At 29.3% G+C, this 21,757-nt stretch overlaps 1 pseudogene across 1 annotated transcript; it reads right to left on the reverse strand.

Moving 5' to 3' along the window:
- Positions 1–17,559: 17,559 nt before the first annotated feature.
- On the reverse strand, positions 17,560–20,426 carry LOC111305720 (uncharacterized; annotated as a pseudogene). The gene is made up of 5 exons (XR_016331351.1): positions 19,576–20,426; positions 18,804–18,862; positions 18,558–18,686; positions 18,096–18,231; positions 17,560–18,000 (listed from the first exon to the last, which is right to left on the reverse strand). The product of XR_016331351.1 is annotated as an uncharacterized LOC111305720 (transcript).
- Between the last annotated feature and the right edge of the window lie 1,331 nt (positions 20,427–21,757).

The raw sequence follows: 21,757 nt of genomic DNA on the forward strand, positions 1-21,757 counted from the left end.
TATCATTTTAGTATAAGAAATGAATTTAGAACAAAACAATATTTGATTTTAAGTTATAGATATCATATTTATCAATTTGTTTATTAAATATAATATTGAAGATAAATATAAAGAATTGAGGATGAGATTTTTGAGAATTTTGAGTAGCAATTCTTAAGATATCCTTAGGTGAGAAAGTTCCTTTTAATATTATCGAAATATTATAATATTTTCAAAAAAATTTCAATAAACAAGGTTCTTATTTTTTAAAAAATAAACAAACAAATAATAATAATAATAATATGATTTTTTGCTACAATTAAGAAAATTAAGGAAATTAATTATAATTACAAAAATTAAGATCATTTTAGTTAAAATTAAAAGATAAGACACAATTAATTGGTACCATTTACGGACATTGTGGTGGTGCTAATTCTTTCCTATGCATAACTGACTCTCGAATCCAAGCTATTTTCGCAAACCCAGAAAATTATCTTTTTAATAAGTTTTAATTAATTTTAAAATTTTATTAAAAAGATAAGTTTTAATAGGTGATCGATCACACCTAGCCCAAAAAGATTGGTGGTGACTTTTTTTTGTATTTTTAAAATTCATTTAGCGGTCTCTAAAACCGTTACGACATTAATAATTACTACCTTGAATGAATGTGATGAATCACAACTTGGTCTTTCCAAAAAGATGCAATGGTTTGGCACATCATAAAGGATCTTAGTTATCAAAGAAATTTGGCCACTGAATGAGAACAGGAATATCTTTTCATATCAGCTAACAAATGAAAATCGTCTTTTAAAATACAATCTATTTTGGTACTCCTTTCAGTTCTTGATATGTGATATTTTAATAAACGTCAAAACAAACTATGACAGGCTTAAAATTCAAGTTTGAAAGAAGAATAAGGCCAAAATTTTAGAGGGAAACTTCATAGTGAGTTGATCTCCTTGGGCTTTTAAAGAAAAATCTCCAACATTCCTTAGTTTATTCAAAATGCCTTCTTGGTGCTGCATAAAAAGTTATGAGTTGCTTCAAAGCTTTAATCTTGTTGTAAACTGCCCTTTTGGGTTTTATCCTAGAGCTTTATTTTTTTTTTTTTGGATTATTCCATCATTTATTTGAGCATTCAAAATTCATCTAAAACCAAATCATAACAATTTTCTAAGGAACAAGCTTTCAACTTAGGTATCTATATATGATCAAAATGAACTTTTAAAAGACATAACATAAGCCAAGATTTAAGATTTTGAAAGAAAGGATAAATAAGCACAAAATTGTATTTAAAGGTGATCAAACCAATGATCATTTCTTTTCCAGAAGCATATTTTCTTTTCTCCAAACATGTTTTTTCACCTTCCTCTTTTCTGTTCTCTTTTCTTTTCTTTCTTTTTTTTTTCTTTTCTCTTTTTTTTGTGCATGAGTTCAAAGTTTTTTGTACTCATCTTATTTCAAGCTTACTCTTTAACGTAAGGCATTATTTTTTAACCCTCAACACAAGATCACATGCCATCTTGATGAGATCCCCACTCTTTTTTTTTACTTGCCCTCAGATTTGAAAGATGATCCTTAGTTAGGGTTCATCTAGAAAGAATAATCAAAAAGCTCAAAAGGGATAGCAAATGGATATTTTCTTCTTTAGTGAAAAGAATTTGAAAGACGGTCATTTTTTAATTTCAATTATGGATACTTCTTATTGAAAAGCAGTTCTCAGGAGACAACTTATTTTTTAATTGATTTTAATTTCATTTAAATGTCTCAAATGCATGATTTCACAATCAACTCTATTTTTTTTTTCAACTCATTCTCATAATGTATTTCAATAATATTTTGCAACCTGTTTGGATGTTCATCAATCAATAAGGATATTTGAGACATCAAGTAAATTTGGTTTTTTTCAATAAATTTGACCCAAAATAAGGACAAAGGATTGTATGGTGAAGGATTGAAAAAAGGAGAAGAAAGTAGCACAAGTCAAAACATTGAACGAATTGAAAAAATATGGCTCATGGAATTTGGGTTGTAAAGTGTTTGAAATAGCCTTGACTTTTATTAAATCATCAAAATCCAAAAAACTTAGGAGAACACCTTAAAAGATTTACAAATTAATCGACCATCTCATCGCTCATAGCTCAAATAAAAATCAATAATTTTTAAAGTTCATTATGGTAAAATGGGTTGAAGTTCTGAAACTTTCATCCTTAGAAATTCTTAAAGTTTTTAATCTTCCAATTAAAAAGAACGAAATGTTCAAGGAAATGGCTTGAGATGCTCATTTCTGATAGTAATCACTAAATTTCTTAAGATTTTTTTTTCACATGCATATGTAGGAACCTAAACAATCAAAACTCATTAGAAACCAATGACTTCACGTTCGAGAAATCAATATACAAAGAAAAATCAACTATGATAAAGCAACTTTTCATTACTCAAAAAACTCTTAGGTCAAGGTGCCACTATAGATAAGACTTTCAATATTTTCTTATAACTGTCTACATTTCTCAATCGAGTGCCCAATTGCCTCTATTGCATTTTTTTGGATCATGAAAGATCCAAAATTTTTTATTGCATTTTCAACCATCTTTTCGTAGTACGAAGCTTTAAGAGTATTGATAAATAAGATTGTAGTTTCTTTTTCTATTAAAAGAGGTTGAATTTAGGTAACAACGTCCCTTCACCTTTAAGCATATTCTCTAAAGCTCTCAACATCTTATTTCTCCATGCTTTGTAGAGACAATCGATCTGAAGCCAACTCTACGATGTACTTGTACTGGGTTACAAATGCTCTAACCAATTCTTTCTACAAAGTGATGCCAGTTACTATCCAATTGAGCATACCAATTAGTAGCACACCTTGTAAGCCTATCTCGGAATACAGGAATCAAGAGCTTGTCATTAAGAGGCATCGGTAGCCATTTTTCTATAGTACGTAGTGACATAAGTCTCTAGAAATTTAGTTTCATCATATTTTTCAAATTCTAAGACATTTAACTTGGGTGGAACAATCACATTTGGCATTAGGAAAAGCACTAATGCATTCATAGATCCAAAAAAATCTATTCCCTTAATAGCTCAAAACCTCTCCTCTATGAATCCATCTTATTTTACGCACTTGAATCTTTTGTTACTTTAAATGAGCTTTTCTTCAATTTTTTTAGCTCTTTAAAATTGTTAGGGACTTGGATTCGATCAGATTTATCTCCACTCAAAATAGGAACGATGTATCCTTGAAGCTATCTTTGGATGGCTACTAAAGATATTTTAGGATGAGGGTATACCCCAAAAAATGATGCTTGTTGTGATTGTGCCTTTTGATATGCTTATACGCAAGCTTCCTCTACTTTTTTCTCTTTATTTAGGTTTTTCAACATTTCCATTATCTAGGCCAAATCTCCACTTATTTCATCTTGAACTTTATCAACTTTCTCAAATTTCTCAATCCAGCTATTTTTTTGGCTCCATAAGTGGCACGTAGATTACTTTGACGATTAGGCTCTTCAACCTTTATTATCACAATTAGAAATTAGGATGATGTTTACTGCAAATTTATGCAAAAAGAAAGAAAAAATGTATATGAATGGATACATGCATTGAATGCCATCACATAATAAAAAAATATATATCTTTAATTAAAAATTAAAAATTATTCTAATAAGAATGCCCCAAAAACATTCCTAAAAAAATATCCTAAAATTTATTCCATGTTCCTATTTTTTAGTTTCAAAAACCTAATTTTGGATCATTTCTATCAAAGGGGAATACGCAATTCTACATATAGGTTAAGTCCATTATCGCGCACTATATTGGATTTGGAATTGACTCACAAAGTCTCAAATTATTTCTCATATCATTGTCAATCATAGATTAGGAAGACACATCAACCCTTGCTCATGATTGGTTACAAAAAGAAAGGGTTCAATTCAAATAAGTATTTCGTTAGCCCATATAGAGACATGAAATCTCATGAAGGTATAGGTACTTTATCTCCTTCTAAAGAATAGAGATTAGGTGTAGAGCTCATGTTATGCATATGCAAGTGAATAACAGATATAACTAAAAAAATGATAAACAAATAAAATAGAGACAAGAAGAAAAGATTCTTAAATTTATTAAGTTAAGCTTGGATAACAAGAACCTGACTCTCGATTATCCCCAATGGAGTCGTCAAACTTTCATAACGTATGGATCCGTAGACCTATTGCTAGATATATATTTTAAAGAGTCACCATCAATATTTTTTATCTAGGTGTGACTAACTATCTAACTGAATCTGTCCCTTTTTAAAAAGAAATTTCATACTTGATTCCAGTATCTTTAAAAGGTAAATTCTAGTCCACCAAAATAAAATCTAAGTCTGGGAGTATGAATTCATGTGAAGAAGATTATAGCACCCTTATAACACCTATCGAATAACAATACCAGTTTGATTTCGTGTTATTTAGGCTTTAAAACATGTTTATATTTTTACCGAATAATTTAATTATTAAAAATTGATCTTAAAATTACTCTAATAATTTAGTAACAATTTAAGATAATTTTCTCATTTCAAGAATATTCATAGAGACTAGTGTTTCACCCTAAAGAGGTTTCGTCATCAAATTCATTAATATATTTTATTTAGGAAACAATTATTAAAATTTTTTAATAGTTTGGTAAAATTTTACTTTGATGCAAACCTCTCAATAGTTTGATGATATTTTATTTGAAAATCATTTATGAAATTCATTTTAAGAAAACTCACTAAATCCTTCAATAGTTTGGTAAGATTTAATTCAAGATTTAGATCCTCTAATAGTTTGATAGGATTAAAAAATTTGTTATTGTTATTATTTTTTAAAATTCGTTATTGTTATTATTTTTTAAAATTCATTAAGTCATCCAATGGTTTAGTAAAACTTAATTTAATATTTAAATCCTCCAATCGTTTAGTAGGATTAAAAGATTTATTTTTCACAACATTTATTATAAAATTCTCAAATAGCTTGGTAGAATTCATAATTTAAAAAAAAAATTTAACCCATGAAAATCTTCCAATAGTTTGAGAAGATTGATGAATTTTTTTTAATTTATTTATACTCAACAATATTTATTTAAACAAATAAATAAAATATAAAATGTAAAGAGAAAAAAAAAAACCAAAATTGCTTATGGCTAAGCTCAACAGCTCAAAAGACCAATTTGGTTCAGTAGCTTAAAACCAGTTCAAAGCAAGTCAGAAGCCTAGATCATATGTAAGTCATATGCAAAGGATGATCAACAGCCCTTCTTCAGCCATAAACAACACCATTTTAAATGACCATTAAAGTCTATAATTTTTTTTTCTATCATCTACTAAGCTTCTACAATTAAACTTGCCTTTTTTAAAAAAAAAACCTAGACAAAAATGACACCATTTGTACCTAGAACTCAGTTGAAGGCAACCATAACCTTCACCAATTGCTACTGCCGTTTGCCACCATTACTAGCGACTAAGCCCATGCCAAAAACTCCTCTTTCATATCCTTGTTACAAACCTTTTTCTAGCCTGAAACCTTAACCAAAGACAACCACTATCTTAACCCATAAACCAGCATGTTATGCTATCAACCTCATCTTTTTTTTTTTAACAAACTAAAACCAAACTCCAAACACTAAAACCAAACCCCAATCACCTAAATCTATCCAAAACTCCTAAGAAAAACCTTTTTCAATTTTTTGATCTTGCCATGCGATTACTTTGATTCTTATAATTACTATGTATGCGCTTATTGGTTTGATTATGGAATTTTTCTATTTTAGTTTGGATTTCTTCTGGCTTGTGTTTGTAGATGCTCTATTTGTGCATGGGTTTAGTTTTGGGTATGAGTTTAGTGTGTTGGTGTTTGCTGGGTTGAAGCTTGCCTTAAGTGAAATTGGTTTTACGATTTTTCTGGCTTTTCTATATTGTTGATTTGGTTGTGTTGAGGCTTGCTTTGCTATGGATGGGTTCGATTCAATGCTACTTCACTGTAGGACTATGTGAGGCCAATTTTGTTTTTTATTCTACTCGTTTTTTATTGTGCTTTTGTGTATGAATCCCAATTGTTGTGACCCTCTTTGTTTGTGAATTGCCCAAATTGATTACCTGTCTAGTTGCTTGTTATTCCCTCTATATTGATTGCCTTTCCTTGGTCGATTAAGGCCTTTTTCTATGTTGCTTATTTGGCTGGGGATTGTTTCTTGCTTTTTAATTTATCAATGCTTCATTTCTGCTTGGATTCGCTAGGGTTTAAACTTGAATGTGTTGAATTGAAAATTTGTTGTTGATCTTTACTGTCTGTAAACGATGCTTCTTGTATGTTGTCATTAATGTTTCTTCAATTGCTCTATTCTATACTATAAATTATATCTCTATTGAACCGCTTGTTGTCTCTTTGATGAAGCTAGTAGTCGTGCTAAATTACTCACCATCCTTCTTAAAAAAATTTTACCATAATGGCCTCTAATTGTGAACTGAATTATTGTCAGGTGACCTTCTGCTATGTATGATTATTATTTGTATATAAGGATTCAATCCCCTTCAATTTGAAAATTCAACCGAATCTGTGATTTGATTATAATATGATTTTATGCATTCTTTTTTTTTTCATAAAGATTGAGATTAAAGAAATCCCTAAAATCATTTAATCATTAAATTCAATAATCTGCCATTGATTTTCCCCTACAAAAATTCCACAAGTTTCAAAATAATCATTAAGAGCCTACCTAAATATTGGAGGACTTTTTAATAATTCCTTTTTAAAAAAGGAATGTTATGCCAAAATTTAAGGAATAACATGCAAATTGTAAGTGGAGAAAAACTTTCCAAAAATTCACCTAGATATTAGAGAATTAGAAAATATTTTGAAACTAAATATTCCCATTTTATTACTAAATAAAATAAATTAAGTTTAAATATGTATTAGATGAATTTAATTAATTGCCTACATTTAATTTATATTTGTGTCATACGTCTGTTCCATATGATACTTGCTTACATTTCATTGCTTTAAAAAAATTAACAAATTGTGGGTTTTTGGAAGAGCTCTTTAAAAAATAAAAAACTAATATTCCTAAGTAAAAATAATTTTTAGAACTTCACCTGGATATTAGAAGACTTCTCAATAATTATTCTTTATGAAGGAATATTATGTGAAATTTTTTAGAATTAGTATGAAAATCTTAAGCAAAAAAATATTTTTTGAAGCTTTGCCTAGATATTGGAGAATAAAAAAATGTTTCAATATTAAATATTTTCATCTTATTCCTAAAATAAAAGGTTTTTAAAAAGAAAAAAGGAATCATTTTTAAATATTAGAACTAAAAACATTTTTATTAATAGTTAGGATAACATATGATCAATTGGTACCTTTCTTTTTAATTGGTGCTATGTGGGTACTAATTCTTTTTCACGCATAACCGACTTCTGAACTCAACTTTTTTATAAACCAAAATTGTTTTTTTTTTAACTTTAAACTTATTTTATCGTTTTATTAAAAAGATAAAGTTTTTAGAAGGCGAATGACACCTTTAAAAAATATTTATGTCGACTCCCTCTTATTTTGAAACTTTTAAAATTTTCATCTAGCAGTCCCCAAATTTGTTATGATAGTTTGGTGACTCTACTGGAGACATAATTTTTTTAGAGAGTTAGACCCAAAATTGATCATATGTTATCTTAGATTTTGATTTAATTGTCTTAGTTAATATTTAAATTTGGTTTCTTTAATTCTGATCTTTTAGAAAAAATGTTCTGCATTGCTTCCATATTTTAATTGTCATTTATTTTACGTTATTATGTTTTTATATACTGTTCTTAATAAATTGTGAGGCATTTAGGATTAGGGTATTTTTGGTAAAGAAGTGTCAAAGGTTTGTTTGTTCTTTCACACACACGAGGCTTTATACTAGGGCTCTTACCTTTTTAGGAAGGAGTAAAATATTTACACTTTCATAAGGTGGATACGTCTGTAATAGTTAGCGAACATTCTCACTCAAATTAAACATTTTCTGTTTATAGCATATAATGGGTAAGGATCAAGGTGTCTTACTACTCTATAATAGACAATGATATAAGAAACAATTTCGATACCTTTAAACGTGTAAATTCTAACTCGGTACATAGTGAACTTTAAGAGGCCAACCTATTTTTTTCTCCTCTTTTCAACTTTTTTCCTTTAAGTGGTCCGGGTTCATCGTCCATCATTAGTCACTATTGACAATCACCAACAGTCGTCAAAACCCCTTTAAAAGCCTTTTTTTCCTTTTTAGTCTTTATTTTTCTTATTGTGTTATTTATTTTTTGTGTATTTTGTTGATTTGCATTTAATTTTTTGTTTTTGTTTTTTTTGTATTTACTGATTTGCATGCTTTAAATTACTATGACTTTTTATTCATTTTTGGAATTGTTTGATTATTTATTATTTGATTATTTGTATTTTTTATTTTTATATTGTATTTTTTGTGTATTTTACTGATTTAAATTTTTATTTATTGTATTTTTCACATTTTTTAATTTTTATCATTTTATAATATTAGTTTTTTAAAATATATTATTAAAAAAAGACTATACATATTGTGTAAAGAGCTAAACACATGTCAATCATAAACCTCAAAAAGGAATTAACTGATTTGTATTTATATATTTCTATTTAGTTTTTTTTTAATTTGACAAATTCACATTTTTTGTTGTGATTTTTATTAATTTTTGAAATTTTTTATTACTTTAGTAGTATTAATTTTAAAAATATATCAATACTACTCTATATAGGAAGGATCCCTTAAAGATCCTAGCCTTGACACATGTTCATTACTTATTTTTCTCTCTACCCGCTTAGTTTTAAAGGTTCTTTTGCTTAAAGTTTAAGTTATGTTGGCTAGTATTCTGGTATTAACACCTGAATGGTAGTTGGATATGTGTCTAAATTTTTTTTTTTTAAACATCTGGCTTAACATACAACCACATTTTGTTTTTGTTTTGGATAAAATTTAAAATGCAAAAAAAAAAAGGTCTAAACGACATCAAAACAAAAAAATAGAATGAAAAAAAAATGCAGGTGTTTCATGCACTTTTGTGGGTTAGTTTAGCAGGGCATCCATGATTGAATTTAGGAAGATTTCTTTTATTATCAAAACAGGTAAGGAAGAAAGATTACTAAAACCCTATGACTATAGACTTTTGACTTTGTAGTGATTGAGGGAAATTTAGGATGGGGCAGTATTGCGACAAAGTTAATCAAACGAGTGTAAATGAAACGATGATGTGAAATGCTACCACAACGACAATGGTGGTTTCACTTGATCTGGAACAAACATCAGTACAGTCGAGTAATGACATTGTTAATGTTCCATCAGTGAAGAATACTCCGGCTAGATCTTTGAACCACAGTCTATGAGCTAAACCATACCCGCACAGGGTGTTTGCTAGTCTATTTCCTCTAGAAGTATCGCCTTCTCTGGCAAGGGCTTCAAAGGGTTTGACTCGATGAGGTTTTTTAGACAACCTTTTCTGTCACCTTCACTGGCAAAACATATAAAAGCATTGCTAGTTAAACGGCTTGGTAGGAATGAAAGAAAGGATCGATCCTTGAGGATCACATAACTAAGTTAAAACAAGCTCTCGATAAGAGCTTTGGTTATGGTAAGAATTTTAGAGCTAAGTATAATATTGGAAAAGAAGTAGGATGAGGACATTTTGGTCACACTTGCTCTATTAAAGGTAAAACAAGTGAGCTCAGGGATCAACCCATTATTGTTAAGATCATCTTAAAAGCTTAGGTACAATGCTCTATTTACTCTTTTTCTTCCATTCGTACATTATTCATGTTTATATGCTCAAAAGGCAAGTTTTAATTGGTTTTTTCTTTTCTGTCATCAAAGAAAACTAACTAAATATCTTATATTTCATTTGCAATTGATTACGATTTTGATCATTATTTCTCTTCTCTTTGGTTTTTCTTTGGTTTTTGCTATGTTCTTAAGGTATGCCCATATCATTTATCATCAAAAAGAGATTGTTTCATGTTTTTCCTTAAAACGTTTATTTTAGTATATGGGGTGTAATAATATACATCCTGAATAGGAAGGAAAAACATGCATAAGAAATGGCAATTGTTACTCAAGGTTGCATTGTGAAACCTATCTAGCAAATGGAAATGTAAAGCCCAGAGGTATTTGAATCCAACCTGTAAACCCACTTTGAAGCTCTGTACAATTAATCTTATTTCGACATTTTTGTATACATTTTGTTTTTTTTTTCTTAAGTTAGTACAAATATATTTTGTATTTAAATGATATAACATGAGAACCTGACTTAGATAGTATGTAATTTTAACCATTTTAAGGATGTCCAATTTTTTGTATTAATTAAATATCAAATTAACTAATTTGGTTATGTCTTTATTGACTTAAAGAATTATTATCTGTTGATAAAGGATATGAATTTGTATTTATATATATATTTATAAATTAGAAAGCTGTTAATTGTTGAAATATACAATATTTATGGGTATTAATCTCCGATTTGTAGGACCATGGTCTTGAATGTAAAAGAATAATTAATGATGGCTTCCTCAAAGGCCTACGAAACTTTTTTACACCAACTTTTATCAATGGAAGGTGATTTTTTAAGCCCATTTTATTAATTTCTTTCTAGATATAGTCAATCAAGAAACCAAAAACTACAAGAACTTAATTTGTTGTTATTTACATCTCATTACAAAATTATTATTGTAACCGAAAGTATTTTATTTTTATTTGATCAGGTAAAAGATTTATTTGAAAATTGAATTTTTAGTTCTCTTTTTAATTGTCACTTAGGTGCCAAAATGATTAACATAATTATTTTGATTGTATCAAGAATGATAAGTTTAAATGATACTTTCATTTTGGTAGCAACCAACTTGGACTTTTAGTTCAAATGTATGTAAAAGGACTTCCAAAACAAATAATAATAATCAATTTATCTTTTGTGGTAGCTTTTTGAAATTTTAATACAAAGTTATCACTCTCAATTAAACCGGTCTCCCTTCTTAGAACTAATATTATCGAGGTAAGGAAAATTCTTGCATGTTAGTTTGATTAGTTGATTGACCTTTAAAATTAACCATTTTGACATTTGTTGTTAGTGCTTGTTATAGTTGCTTATATTTTCTAGGGAGTAATAAATTTTTTTTTTCATTTTTAGTAATTAATATTGTATTAAATTACTCTTTCTATTAGCTTTGGACCTATGCTTTCAAACTATTCATTTCATGTTAAAGTTCTTATTTATTTAATGGAAATAGATGATGGATTAAGGACTATGGAGTGCTTAAGAGGAAGGTTCCTTATAGAGAGACAAACTTCAAATACTGTAAAAGGAAAATTTCAACTTATGGTAAATAAGGTCAAGTTTTCTTTTATCAATTTAGGTTTTAAGCATTATTATTGACACAATTTCAACATGCTAATCTCTTAGGCAATTTTACTTTCTACTGTTAATTACTCGTTATTGTGTTTGATAGATATTTTTTTACACTTTTTAAATATACTCTAAAAAAAATTTTAAAATGATTTATTTTTTGAAATTATTTGATTTATGTATACTACTTCTATGCCTTTAATATATTTTGTTGAGTATGTATTTAGAATTTGATTTTTGTTAAAGATGGAATATACAAAGGAAATAATTTAAGCTCAACAAGATGCATATGGCAAATTGTATGTTCCCTTTCTCTCACACTCTTTTTTTAATGGATTTGTTTCATATTCTCTTTTACTTAATTTTGGTAAATTTGGACTTTTCTTTGAAAGGTTATAATCCGAGTATTTGTTATTTGATTAGTGATAGTTCTTTTTCCTTAAAAGTTTTAGTTTGGTTTTGGGTTTAATTTATGGGAATTTGTAATTTTGCATCTTTGGTGCTTAAAATCACAAGCATTTAATTATATTGTTAGGAAAGGCAAATTTATTACATTTGATTACTTCATATTTTGTCACCATAAGACTATTTCAAGAATGAGAGGTTTGTCATCTTTTATATAGCCTTAAAGTTTGTTTATAGCATGCATCTTTAAGTCTTGAAATCATAAGCATTTAATCTTAAGTACTTATTTTATCCAAAACAACAAAATTTATTGCATTTGGTTATATACTTCATAATTTTCACCACATGATTGTTTCAAAAATCAAATACTACCACTAACTTAAGTGTATGCATTACTATATTTGCTAAGCACTACCAAATTATGATCTTCATGAAATAAGAAAATGTACAAAAAAAGGACAACTGATCACTCTTAAGCTCTTAACTCAGGTTAAAGGATTGAACTTAAAAGAGGTCAGTTTTTTATTTTGTTGAACCTTTTGTTTATTATAAAGGGGACTATCTAATTAGAAATGGTTGAAAATTTTCCCCACTTCGTTCATTTGTCTCCTTCAATAATTGAGATTGGTTGCAATAAAGATTGTTGATATCTCCATTAATTGGATCCATTAATTAGAAACTGAGTCAAAGATCCCCTTTGCCAATTTAATTTATTTTATTTTCTAATACCCTTCATGTGAATACAACAAATACTCTGTTTTAATATTTTTCATGTCAATACAATATTTTCATGCATGTTTCTCTATAGTTATTTTTCTTCATGTTTCTTTTAAGGTTACTTTTAATATAATTATAGTATTACTTATTTGATTCCTAGACATTATATATGGCTTTGATTTTCAAGGCAAATCTCGAAAATATTAATTACAATTCATCACTTTAGTAAGAATATCCTTAAATCTTTTAGTTTTATCCACCAACTTTAGCTTGATGGAAACTTTTATTTGAATGATTAGTCATTCAATTTCATTTAGATTTCAATCATTTAGAATTTTTTAAAAACTTGTGGCTTTGAATTCCTAGAAACAAATTATCGTAAAAAAATATTAATTAATAGCAAGTTTCATAAAAAAATTTTATCGTGACTTAGATTGAAGTTAAAGCACAAAGGATGTTATGTCTTTTATTTTTTGAAATGGTACATTATGTCATCGACTTCATTCCGTGATTGTGTACATGTGCCTTTGATCATATGAGATTTATCAAGATCTTCACTTCATTTTTCAAAATAGAGTACGTTCAACAAAATATTTTCTTTTCTTTTCTTTTAAGGGCTTCATATTATTGCTTTGAAGAGATTAGAAAATCCTAAAATTTCTATGACTTTGTAAAAATTTGGTGTAAAATAATTACAAAAAGAAAAATTATCTGGCATATTAATTTTGAGTAAATAGTTACTTCTAAAGATAGGGAAAAAAATGTGGTATGATGTTTTCTATTATCATGAATTATTTTTTTCTTTTAGGTGCTAACTTTGACGAGAATGGTATGATGCTGCAAATATATATATATATATAAAATACTTTTTTGACTTATTCTTTCAAATGTGCTTTTTTTCAAAGTTTTTTAAGGCAAGTAACTTTTATAGTAGATGATATTAGCTATGTTTGTAAGGATGAAAAACACTACCAACTAGTTCTCTCACTAATACATTATTTATCTGTTTTTCTTAAATTCACATAATACTGTAATTAATACATATAAAAGTATATATTTTATTTACTCATAAAACATATTACCTTTGGTCTAAAAAAATAACAAACATGGTACTAATTTTGTTATCTGTTTTTGCCAATCTCATGACGTTTTTTGCTTTGGACTTATTTTTTACCTTTATTTTGATCTAATTTTTAATGTTGTGAATTATTCTCTTTTTATGAATAGTAAATGCAACAATATATATTTAACGCTTGAGATGATTGGAAATGACATGATGTTTAGCAAACAAGACAAAGCCGAGTTGTCCGCACTAACATCATTAAAAAACAAAGTCATGAACCCTAAAGATATTGATATTTTATATTGCTTGTCACCTGTCAGTCATAAACAAAAAGGATTGAAATTATATATATATATATAGATAATTCTTTTTCTAGCTCAAAAAATAAATAAGTTCTTTTGCTATAATAAAAGTAAATAACAAAAAAAGAAAAGCTGATCAATAACAAAATTTTAAATTAATAAAATAAAATATTACGAGTTTATAAATAATAGTTTTCTAGAATTTAAAATTTAAAATTCATAAAAAACTTTTTTATAATAACATTGTTGACTCGAAGATCGTTTTCTTATTGATAAGAATGTTTTGCACCGGTGGTTGAAGTTAACATTAAAATGGAGAATCGAATATTGAATACATCAAGTAATCTTCAATTAATTGGCTTCAAGGCGTGTTTATATAAACAATTTTTTTTTTAAACTCGTTTCTCTTCCATTAGACATTGTCATGCAAAGAAAATAACCGAAATAATATACAAGATACAATAAAGCCCTTGTTTGAACTCATTTTAAATTAATGAAGTTCAAATCACTAAACACCTTTAAAAGAGATGGTAAACACTAGTTTTAGGCTTGTATTTTCTGCAGCAAACAAAATTTAAGTAATTTATTTCTAATTTGTAAGTGAAAGGGAGAGAATTCTAGACTCGAGGATGTTTGAAGTACGTACAAATGTGTTGTAACCTTTTCTATTTATAAAATACTGATTCAAAGGTTATGTTTCTTATATTGAGTTAATTCAAACAAACAATTTGTTATTTCATTAAGAACACACTTTTTCCAAATGATTATTTATAGTTACCATTTGCAACTTTTTAACTGGTAAAATATTATTCTTGAATCATTACAATTTATAGGAAAAGAACCCAAAACTTTTCAGCATAAAACATAATTTTTAGTGCTTGGACGGTTGAAACTTCCCTACCAGTGAAGTTGACTTCCCCTTTGAGTTTCAGTTTGCAAAATGATTTGTTACATAGGGCAATCAACTTCCTGAACATAATTATCAACTAGAGGCTCAGAATTGGACTTCCTTTATTAAGGCATTTGAATGCCTTTGTTAATTTCTGAAATAAATTACAAATGAGCTCAAGTTAGTTGACTTCCTTACAAACCAAACTGACTTTCTTAGTGTATTTTCGTACCAAAATGCTTTTAACATTTACATTGGACTGCTTATGCTACAGAATTCAAATTACACTTGCAAGAAGTCCTTTAGATCTTTTCTTTCACTATTTATGCTATACCAAAACTAAATTTAAGCTTCCAAAGTTAAATCTAAACTTTGCCAACTTAATTTCTCAACTATCTTTCACTATTTTAAAAATAATTTTAACATAGTATTAATATGTATGTATTGTAAACTTTAATTAGAATTTTTTTTTTTTTTTTTTACATATGAAAATTTATTCAATTTCAAACAAAAAAGTATTTATTTTTTTGTATCCAAAATTTTAAAGTTTAGCTTTTGAAATATCCTTCAAAGCCAAATCAATTAATCACCGGTTAATGTTTCAAAAAAATCACCGTTTAATAATAAAGATAGTATCTTCAAGTGTTTAAACAAAAATATTTAAACAAAGTGTTTGTTCTAAACTCTAACTTTAACTCAATTAGTTTATGCAATCAGAGAAATGATATTTAATAGGTTTGAGTTCTAATTTCATTAGATACAACTTAAGAATGTAATCGAATCGAGCTGAACCGATACATTGCTATGCTCGAGCTCGATTGAAAATTTTTAGCCTAAAGCTCAGCTTGAGCTTGACTGAATTTTATTTTTCAAGCTCGAACTCAACTCGAGATAAAGCTCAAGTCGAGCTCAAGCTCGTTCAATTAATCTTCATAGTTAGTAAATGTCATTTAAATACTTTAATTTAAACACTATAACTATATTGAATTAAGGTCTCGTTCTATAATACCTCAGGAGCTAATGAAACTATTTTAGTGAAATTTAACTATCTCAATTCCCAGGTGATCACACCAAAAATTTAAGTTCCTTTTGGATTTCCTTCTTAATCAATGACAATGACATTGTCATCATATTGTATTATCATACCGTTATCGTGTTTGAATTCTTTACAAGTACATACAATTACAGCTCTAATCAATCCTGATCTTTCTAGAGGTGCATTTGATACTGCTTCCTTGATCACAGCAACAATAACATTACCAATATGAGCATATCGGCGATTACTAGCTCCTATGACTCGAATAGACATTAATTTTTGGGCCTCGCTGTTATCTGCTACGTTCAAATGGGTCTGAGGTTGAATTTTTTCTAATCTCATCTTTCAATGAAACAAAGGACGAAGACAAAAAAATATTGTTTGTCAAAAAGAAAAGAAAAGAAACCTGCAATATCAAATTAACGTGATTGACAGCAAAATTCCAATTTAACTAATCAAGACAACTACACTTAACAAATTAATTATTAAAAAAACAAAAACTTAACAAATTAAATCTAAATAATCAAGAGTTAACAAGACAGTTAAAGAAAGGTTTTAGCATAGAATCGGACAGCAATTTCCAAGGTCCTATTTTGGAAATCAAGACAATGAACTCAAAATGAAATAAAAAAAAAACTCAGGGACCTTACCTGGAATTGGTACTACAATCAGACCTGGAGCTATTGATGGAGAATACTTGCTGCTGCCATTGGCTTGAAAGGGGCATTGTTGGCTGGAGCAAGGATCGTCGAATCGAACTCAAGATAGAGAGAGGAAGAAAATTTTAACGATGAAAGCTCAAAGGAGTAGAAAGGAAAGGAAATGGGTGGTTGGTGGGAATCTGGGAAGGGTTTGGAAGAAGGAGGATAAGGGCGCCTGTATATGGAGAGGGATCGGGAGAGTGGGAGTGAAAGTGAAAGAGACAGAAATGGGGCATACGAGTAGAGTGTTAGAATATTAAATGAGTATGAATAGTGATGTTTAGGGTTTTTTTGTTTTATATATATTTATATATATATATTTAAGGATAAATTTGTAATTTTAAATTAAATAATAAAAATATTTATTAAAATAAAAAATCCTGATTAAATATTCAAATTATTTGAATCAAATATTATAATATTTAAAATTGATTTGATCAATAATTTAAACTATTCAAATTCAAGTTTTATTAAACAATAATCGAATCAAATTAAAATTTTTTTTTTTAATTCAAACCCATATAACTTATAAATAAAAATATATCATTTACACCCGTAATACAACTTCTTCTATCTCATGTTTGCGACCTCCTTTTTGTTTAAAAAAAAAAAAGTGCTGCATGAAATTTTTGGATCTCAAATCAAAGGATTTTCCGTAAACAATGAGAGGAAACTTTCCAATGGTAAGGATGAAATGCCATTTACCATATTCTGCAAGCATGAGTGTCATTATATCAGTTGAGTTACTCAAGCTGAAATTTGATCAACTTCAAGCTCAATAGACTGGATCTTAGCTCAACTGATAAGGTTACTGCTCTCTCTTGTACCTAAAAGAACAAAACTTAAACCTTGAGTACCTTCTCCTTTGTATAGTAGAATATGAAGTTATGGATTGCTTTTACCATACATTATATGATAAACATAAAGTTATACTATGCAAGATTAATCAAAAAACTTGATGTGTAATCTTATTATACAAGCTAGTGTTCTACATGTAACTGTTAAAAATCATTTTGCATGAGATAATGTACAAACTATACCGAACAAGAAAGAATGGTAATGGGAGAAAAAAAAAGGACTTAAAAGATTAACCTCAAATTGTACATTCACAGGTAATGGCAGAAGAAAATGAGAAAAATGAATTTAGGGGGGAAAGAGAAAAGATTTGACTATTGGATTTGGGGGGTATTCAATTCCTTCTTTAGATCAGGTTGCCTGACTCATTCCTTTTGAAAAGTTTTTCAACCACCTCATCCCAGTTAGTCCTAGAACTTGGCTCAGTTTTAGCCTTCGGGCTGTCTCCTTTGTCAGCTTGGGCAGGTTCTGTTTCCGTTTCCTTGTTCTCTGTCGATTCATCCACCATGGATACAGCATGAGGTATATTCAAACTGACGGCTCTTTCCAATGCATCTTTGTGTTCTTTCTCAATGGTCTGCAACCTCTCAATTTTCTGTATTTTGGGGGGAACAGACATTGTCTCTGATTTGTTCTCCCTCGTAATCTATAGGAACAAACCATTAGGCTAATGCTTCCAGCATGCTTGACAGGTTCAAAGAGTATTGATGAATAATCCAACCAAAAAGGAGAAAAACTCACCTTCAAAGCCTTCTCTGCTTCCCTTTCTATCCAAAGTATTCCATGATCAGATGTCGCATTACAAGATAAGACAATATGTTCAAACCTCCCATCCACAGGAATAGCTGTTCTGACTTCCGGGGGAAACCTCCCGCATCTACAATGACATAGTAACTTAATATCAAATAAAATGAAGCATAAGTATTAACTGCATCACCTATGTAGCAACGTCCTTTAAAAAGAGACAACTTCACCATAATTTAAGATATAATTGTAAACAGTTGTTCGGAAAGGAACCTTCTAATTTCAAGTCCATTTCCGACTAGGGGGAACATAAAAGGCAAACTACAAACAAATCTAAGCTTCAACATAGCCGAAGGGAAAAGAATTTTTGTTTGCATAACAACAGTCATTGAAACATTCACCAAATGCATTTGTCGATGTAAATATCAGGAAGAACCAAGAGTCTGAAAATGTTGGTACCTGCAAAATTTTCTCTCTACAATATGATACATTCGTCCAGGTGCATAAAGTCTTCTTGGATCTGCAAGTTTTCTACCTTCTGGTATGAAGGTATCCCTCAAGCAAACAAGAAATAACAAGCAGGGCAAGCTGTCCAAAGCATCATGGCCTAGTTTAAGGGATGGTAATAGTAGAAATAACAATTCACTCCACTAAGTATCCAAAGAAAGCTCTAAGAGAAGGATAAATGAAAAGGAAAAGACTAACCAGAATATTGACTTGAAAATATCCTCCAACGGGGTGGGTGTCCTAGGCAAGAAATCATCCTGGATAGCAATTACAATTTCATGTAAGGGGGATTTTAACAATCTAAATTCACTAAGTCAAGGACAAAGCAAGAACGAAACCAAAATGGAGACTATGAACAAAAATAACCATTTTGCTTTCCATGTCACTCATCAAATAAAAGTATGAACAAAAGTATAAGCAAGAACGAAACCCCTTATTCCTTTCCATGTCACTCATCAAATAAAAAAGTATACTATTTTGCTGCTTTCTATAATCTGGGATATACATTAATAAAGGCGAAATATAGACTTTAATTCTGTGTTTGACATGTGGGGAAAACGAAGGCAAGAAAGAAAGAGATGGACGGAAAAGGCAGAGGGAAAACTATTTTCCCATATTTGGTAGGGAGGAAATAGGAAGAAGTAAGGAAATTCAGTGAATTTGCACTTTACCGCCTTCTCAACATGCGACTTCCGTTTACAATAAAAATGAAAGGAAAAACGCATCCAACCAAAACTATATTTTATAAACTTTCTTCTTTCCACAGGGGAAAAACAAAATATCTTCCTTTCCTCCCCTTCTTCTTTCCTGCCAAACATATATGGTAATAAACTTGAACCTATTGATCTATCAGCATATAAAAGATACAATTTTCAAAACAAATCAAAGATTTCAAAATCAAAACAAAAAACCCAGAACCAAAATGACAAAACAATTGAACAATTTGAACAAAAAGATAAAGTAAAACCACCTGCAATACAATAGAGTGAATCACATCAGCATACTTAACTGCCAAGTTAAGTGACATACACCTCGCCGGCGCCACAGCGTAGCAACTAATTTTACGCCGGGGAATCCCACCCAACCTATCCCTATGATTAACTACCACAACCGTCAGCAACGCCGCCACGCCCGACCCCAACGAATGTCCAGCAAAAATCATCTGATATTCCCTCCCAGTCTCTTCCCAAACCCTCTTCAACGTCTCACTCTCCTCATTCAACAACCAAACCGCCGATTTCAACAGCCCGTAATGAACATATCCCCCATCAAACATTTGCATTCCTAACCGATTATTCAAAAGCAATTTGTAATCACTTTCTTTAGCCAGGTTGAGCCCCCTGATTGCTAACACGATTTCTTTCCTGTCATGGTCGGCGTAGATAAGGTAAGGAGGAGCTTGACCGAGGGTCTGTTCATAGTCGACGCGTTTCAAGATCCAGTCTGGGTTGAGTCGATATCCGCCATCGAGATGGAACTGGGGGTTTCTGAGATCAGTTTCGTAGATAGCTAGGATTAAACGGCAGACTCTTGGGACGGGTTCGAACTCGTCAGGTGTAGCTAATGGCCAGGTTTTACTGTCGTCTGAACCAACGTAGGTACAACGTTTCCATGCCCAGTGTGAACAGCCGAGTAAAACTACGCACTCAACACCGCAAGATACTGACATTTATTGTGGAATGAGAGAATTGAGTAATAGCTTTTGCTATTGTTTGTAATAAAAGCAGGGGAAATTGAAAGAGAGAGAGGTGGGAATGGGGGGGAGGGGGGATTCCAGAGAGAGAAAGGAGGCGGAAAAGAAGATTCGGAAGATTAAGGGAATTACGCGGGGGAGACTAACACAGCTTATAAAAGATTTTTTTTTTTTTTTTCTTTTTCGGACATCCCACAAATTTTGAACTTTGAACCAACTGCGAGTTTTCGTCTTGTTGTCATTGTTGCTTTGGTCAACATTGGTGCTTGTCTTTAAGCTCCAAGGGATTCGATTTTTTTTTTTTTTTTGTAAAAAAATATATATAGCGCGGGGGAAGCTTCTTCAATCAAAATCATAGTTGATAACAGGCTTGATAAAAAATGTTTCATTGATTAAAAAAATTATTAACAATAAAAATTTAATTTAACTTTTACAAACGAAATCAACCAAGTCTATCTTTATTTGAATTTTCAAGATGGAATGGGTTCTTTTAATTAATTTAATTATTAGGTTAAAGGTCTACTCATTTAATAAAACTTATTTAATTTAAAATTTATTATGAAATATTAAAAATATTATTATATTAATATTTTAATATTAATTATTAATTATTTAATAAAATAATTTTTTCTCAAGCTAAATGAAATCAAACAAGAACTTGGAAATTTTATTCTAATAGGGTTAGGTCTCAGGAGTTGGCAAGCCACCCAACCAGTGGATGGATCTAGAACAATGTAATGTATAAATAATATTGTAAAAAGTCTTAATCGAACTTTTCTAAAATTATCTTTTTGGTTCATTTTTTATTTTTTTTTTAAATTATCTTTTTAAATAATATTGTAAAAAGTTTTAACCCAATGTTTTAAAATATATTTGTCAAGATCATAATATTTGAACAACAAAATTTTTTTAAGGAATAAATGAATTTAATTAAATGTTCACCAGTCCTAATGTTATTGTTGTAAGCGTGGGGGCAATAAAAAGATGGCAGCTGTCATTGTTGACACTTATTGCATATTAATGTTATCAGTAACAACTAATAATGAGATTAACAATTAACTAATTATTATAAAAATAAAGCACAGCTCTTACGCTTTCCCCTCTCACGTGGATTAGTAAATTTCTTTTGAATTTTTTAAACATTTAGAGGGAATAATTTTTTTATACATAAAGGTTTTGTTAATTTAATATTTATAAATTTTAATTATTAGATTAATAAATTTTTCATTTTTAAATTTTTTTCATCATTCTTATAAAATAAAGCCTAAAATTTTTACTCAAATCTCACGTTATTTTTGAAAAAAATAAGGCTAATTTAATATTGAGATTGAAAATGATTTTTACTTCAAAAGATTCCTTTGAATTTACCTTAATTCTAAATAAAATATATATATATATATAATTTTTTAATTTAAAAGTTTGATTTAAAATCCCAAACCAAAAGGTTCTTTCAAAAGTG

This window comes from Durio zibethinus, chromosome 21, assembly GCF_047325235.1.
Source record: "Durio zibethinus cultivar Kanyao isolate XHJ-2024 chromosome 21, ASM4732523v1, whole genome shotgun sequence".
Taxonomy (NCBI): Eukaryota; Viridiplantae; Streptophyta; class Magnoliopsida; order Malvales; family Malvaceae; genus Durio; species Durio zibethinus.